Genomic DNA, 6,000 nt, shown 5'->3' with positions numbered 1-6,000 from the left:
CCCTGATATGATAAAACTTCAATAACATCTTTATAATCGGAAAAGGTTATTTTTGGCATAGATTTTTAGGAGAACCCGTGCTTTTTTGTTTTATAAAACACTAAATTAAAGTTTAAGAAATCAAAAATTTATTGAATTTAATCAGGTCCAATCAACAATGATATCGTTAATTAGGAGAGAAAGAGTTAACACAAAGACGTGTTGATGACGGTTACGTCACTGACAGAAGTTGGTGCGCTTTATTATCTCAAATCCCTTTTTTTTTTCACAAGTAGGAATAGTGCGCTCTGATTTCAAGCTTGCATATGAATACAAAATAAAACCGCTGAATTGTGCTATTTGCCTTATATATCCCAAATTTTCTTTTCTTTTTCATACAAGTTTTAAAAATTGCCAGGACCCCACATACAGTGCTCCTCCAGGTCCCAATCTGTCTAAAGAGGGGAGGGGGGACGCGAATGAATTTTTTAAAAAAATTTAGTTGGGCGCCAACGATAAAAGTTTGAGAAACCCTGCACTAAACAAGGGAGTTAAGTTAATCAATTATTGTAGAACAAGGGAGTTAAGTTAATCAATTATTGTAGGCTCGCCTACACAATTTCTAAATCCATTTTTTGTTTTTGTTTTTTTGCCCTTACAAATGCAAAATACATGTTAGAGTGGTGTGACTTAATGAGTGATTCAACTACCAGTCTCCAGAAGGATTTGAATCTAGATTTTTTTTTTCAATTACACTACCAATGATCGTACCACCAATTCGAAGCAAACTAAATAACATTCTTTTATCAAAATGTAACGTTTCAGCTAATTCATCACTTCTTATGGCGGAGATAAATTGTACAGAGGGTTTATCAGACAGAAGGACAGAGTCAGCTGCTTTGTAAAAATTGGACTATATTAAATTATTTATTCAGTTATCAATCTTTGTAAATCAGAAATTAAAAAAGGGGAGTTAACCACACTAAAAACATCCATTAGTTAGCAGATGTAATTACCTCCCTTACAACAACAGACCATCGATAAACTAAATCCAGATACTCGACATAAATAGTAATATTTTTATTTTAATAATAATGCTTACAATGTCAAATATGGAAAAAAAAAGACACTATGCTATGCTGATTGTATTCACTATGTTTACCTGTGTGCAGAAAGTTGTTTTAACGGTGTACATTAGGTAACAGTTAATACTGTATCCTCAGTAAACTGTATTAGAAATTCTCACTATTAAAGGGAAACTCCGATTGTTTTTCAAATTTGAGTTAATGACATATTTAAATTCTGCGTAAAAAGTTGTAATAGTAAACATTTTACCTTTTTTTATTTAAATGCTTAGAAACATTTATATTTAATAAATTAGTCAGTAAATTCTTGACATCTCAAAAAAAACGGGGTTCTATGAGATTTTGTTTTAAGCTAGTTCATACGTCACTTCCCTCAACAATACTGAAAGAGAAAATAGATTTGACCAATCGTATCGCTTCATTCTTACAGTAGCTGTTAGGCCTAGTGACGGCCTAGTCCAGAGCTATGATACAGTTATATATATATATATATATATATATATATATATATATATATATATATATATATATATATATATATATATATATATATATATATATATATATATATATATATGCCTATATATATATATATATATATATATATATATATATATATAAATATATACACATGTATAGATAGATCTAAAAGCATAGTATAATCAACTCGAGAAAAAGAGTAACATTTTCATCTAAGCCTCTCTCTCTGTCCCAAGATGTAAATAGATCGTGTGTCTGACTGATTCGAACAAACTGGTCAGTGTAAGGCTAGTCGAGACTACGTGTAGTCGGTCATGACAAGACAACCAAGCGATAGTGCTTGTTGTGTGTTGAGTGGTCTGGCGTGAAAATACAGACTGCCGGGGTTAGTCAAGCATGTAAATCTACTTTTAATACGCATTTTTTCTTTGCTTACAAGATCCTAGATCTAACTGCATAGACCAAGATATATCTCTTTTACGAGAATGTAAACTTTGCTGTATGGTCTTCTGTTATACAATAAGTCAATAGATTAAAACACATTTGTGACGTCACATAGAAACCCGGTGAAAGTCTGACTGTTTTGGATGCGCAGGAAAATTACGCCGGAAAAACATCAAATACTAAGTTATTATTGTAAAGAAAAAAAAAAAAGAAGAATATATTCATTATCTGTAAATCAAAACACATATTATATCAAAAATTGTCAAAACCATAGGAGTTTCCCTTTAAACTGTGGAAGAAGGAAACAGTGTCAACGAGGATCATTAATCACATGACCGGAAGTAGGGTCAAGTAAACATGTAAAAATACAATTTGTCTACGATTCAAAATCAAAAGGGGGGTGAATGGGGGTGGCGAGAGACAGGAAGATTGCTAGAGATGTAGATCTAGAAGTCGAAGTTGTACTCAAGTAGTGAAGCATTCTTTACTTAACCCTTAAACTGCTGAACTGTTTTACAAAGAGTGCATACAAAATGGAATTACAATTCTGATGTTTAGAGGCTAATCTACCAGACGCGTTTTAAGGGTTAAGGGACTTGGGTATTTTGTATATTATCAGATGTTTAATTCTTGATCGTGCTATGGAGGCGCGGTGGCTGAGTGGTAAAGTTCTTGGCATCTAAACCCTTTGGTCTTGGGTTCGAATCCTGGTGGGACTTTGATTTTTTTTTATTTTCGGGATCATTAGAACGCCTCTAAGTCCACCCAGCTCTAATGGATACCTGATATTAGTTGGGGAAAAGTAAAGGCCGTTGTTGGATGCGCTTGCCACCTCATAAACCGTGTGACAAAGAAATAGAAAACCTTTACATCGTCTGCCCCATGGGGAACTTTACTTTACGCTATGGTACTTAAGGAATGTGTAGTTTCTGAAAAAGAAGAGCCATTTATTATTCATTATGTGCAGATTTCGTTGAGATGGCCTGAAATTATTATTATATTATGTTCTTATAAATTAATAAATAGAGAATAACTGATAAACTTCGAGCAATGATCAATGTCATTTTCACCTATCCTTTAGTGTGATGAACCGTTGGGGCACCACATAAGATCTGTTGACCGTCTTTCTCCATTTCCCACTGTCTGCCTTGGATAGATGGTGGGCCTGTCCATTCTTTTATGTTGTTTTCTTATTTCTTTCTCTGTCTGCCGCATTTCCTTTTTCCTGGTACTGTTCCCTGAAGGAAGGTCTAAGGACCTTGTGATATGGCTATAGAGTTTAGATGACTGTCACGTTAACTAGTAATGAAAAGTGTTAATGTTAATTCCGCATCGAGAAATTTTGGCTTGAAAATTTATAAATACTGCAAACAAATATATGGCTTCCCCAAATCAGTCATTAAATAAGCTTGAAGCTTCACTGTCTTATACATATCACTGTCTTATTGATCAATCAACACTGTCATATTATCTAACCATCACTATCTTATTGATCAATCAACAATGTCTTATTGATAAATCAACACTGTTTTATCGTTCAATCATCACTGTCTTTTTGACATTAGGAAAAACATTAGGAAAAAATAAATACAAAAAAAAATGGAGGGTGGGGTTGAAATGTTGATCTTTTCTAACTGATGTCCACAATTCTTAAAAAGCGAAAACGAAACATACAATTTGAGAAGCGTTTGTCATTGATGACCAGTTGAAACAGTTGATTCCATAAGGTCTGCCACAGACTGGCTCTCATTGATGACCAGTTTAAACAGTTGATTCCATAAGGTCTGCCACAGACTGGCTCTCATTGATGACCAGTTGAAACATTTCATTCCATAAGGTCTGCCACAGACTGGCTCTCATTGATGACCAGTTGAAACATTTCATTCCATAAGGTCTGCCACAGACTGGCTCTCATTGATGACCAGTTGAAACAGTTCATTCCATAAGGTCTGCCACAGACTGGCTCTCATTGTTGACATTTAGAACTATTACACAACATTTATTGTATGCAAGGCGTGTCTGAAGTTCGCTACCAAACTCCAACATATAAATCGAGGACCTAGTGAGGACACATAGGGCACATAATCTTTAAACAAATAATTACAATTACGTAAACCATACCTACAAGTATTTATAAGATATTGTGGAAATACGTTAAAAAAATCTAAGCCCGCAAGAAAAAAAAATAGATATAGCTAGTCTCTGGGAATTGGTTTAGATTTAGGTGTTTGTAAAAGTAAACTAGGATAGAGAACACTTCATTACTTTTAAGAGAGACAGCCCGAAGCGCAAACCACACAACCATGCAGCCCTCCCTGGAACCTTCTGTGCACACTGCATAATGACTCAACAGAGGTTCTGATTAATTGGACGAATACATTTGGACATCACTGAACTATATTGACTTGTCTCAAATGCAGACCAATAGAAAAAGTAACAACAACGATTCACAGAAAGTTTTTCTTGAAAATGTTTTCATTTCTCGACCAACTCATACTGACATTAATTTGCTTTGAAACATAATTACGTCCCTTGTGTACAATGGCCTGCCCAGTACATAAGAATATCATGATAACTTATGTATCAGCCTATCTGGTGGTTGATTGTGTTAACAGCCGATTAAGTCAGACAATGCAACAATTTCAGCTATTGTCATCTTTCATATCAAACAAAGCGAATCTTTTTGCATTATTCATTATCACTGGGGCTGGTTAGTGTATGTTCTAGCATTCACTCAGTGGCGATTAAAATATTGAAAAATGCCGAGACCAGACCTACTAGAGAGGTACAAATGTTGCCATCCGATGCCCCCAAGCGCCTCGACGTAGTTTTGGATACTTGCTGCAAACTAGACCGCAGTTTCAAATGTCAAAATGTGAAAGGATGGAGTGTTAAAAAAAATTTATATAAAATTGTCAGTCAGGGAGGATAGTTTCGATACCGTAGTACTTCAGCTAATAATCAACAAGATTAGTTTTAATATTTAGCTATTTGTAGAGCAAAGATAAAAGTGCTAGATTGTCTATAGCTAGGGTTACCGGATGTCTAGCAAAAGGAGGCCGAGACCTCCGTTTTATGATCGTGTCCTCCGTCCGGAGGGAATTAGCCTGAAGTGTGTAATTGTCCGACTTTTTCACGGTTGTTTTTTTAAAGTTTAATTTGTCTTTTTTGTGTCCTCCTAAGTTAGGATTTGTCCTCCTTTTTGTCTTTCTTTTGGAAAGTTGGTGTCTGGTTACCCTATCTATATCTATGGCAATAACTGTCAAATGTCTGTTTATCATTTTATTTCCCATTTCCATATATATATATATATCTATCTATCTATCTATATATATATATATATATATATATATATATATGTGTGTGTGTGTGTGTGTGTGTACACATAGACACACACACACCGACACAGACAGCCACACACACAAGGCGAAGTATGACTACGAATCCTTAAGGCAAAGAGTAAAATGTTTTTCAAAGAGTTGTATTAATTCTCAGAAAAACATTTGTTGTTGACAGTATTCGAAATAATTTTTGTCGTGTTCTTAAAATTGTGGAGCTCGTTGTGTTACGGCTGTGTGTTTCCAGTGGCGTAGCTATAGTGGGGCGAGGTGGAAGGAAAATTTGAAAATCTTCCGGACCCCCACTTCAAAGGGGCCCCCAAAAAAGTTTTTTTTTTACATTTAAATTTAAATATTACAAAAAAATGCAGTGCCCGAAAGAGGTCAAGCCTCTTTCATTACAGCAAAAGACAGAGAAAACGAAAGGGCGGCTGTTATTGGATACGCTGCTGAATCGGACTTAGATTTTTTGGTTATCACTGAACTATATATACTTCAAACACACACGCAGGGAAATAGAACACACAGTTTGTTTAACATAATTCATTGTTTTTATTTTTCACTCACTCCATAATAATGAAATGAATTTTCGTTTACAAATAATTGTGTCGTTAGCGTAACAATGGAAGCTCCAGTCCATAAGGTCACCAAGCTAACTTATTTATCAACTGTAC

This window comes from Biomphalaria glabrata, chromosome 1 (genome assembly GCF_947242115.1).
Source record: "Biomphalaria glabrata chromosome 1, xgBioGlab47.1, whole genome shotgun sequence".
NCBI classification, from domain to species: Eukaryota; Metazoa; Mollusca; class Gastropoda; family Planorbidae; genus Biomphalaria; species Biomphalaria glabrata.
Note: the sequence above shows the minus strand (reverse complement) of the source record.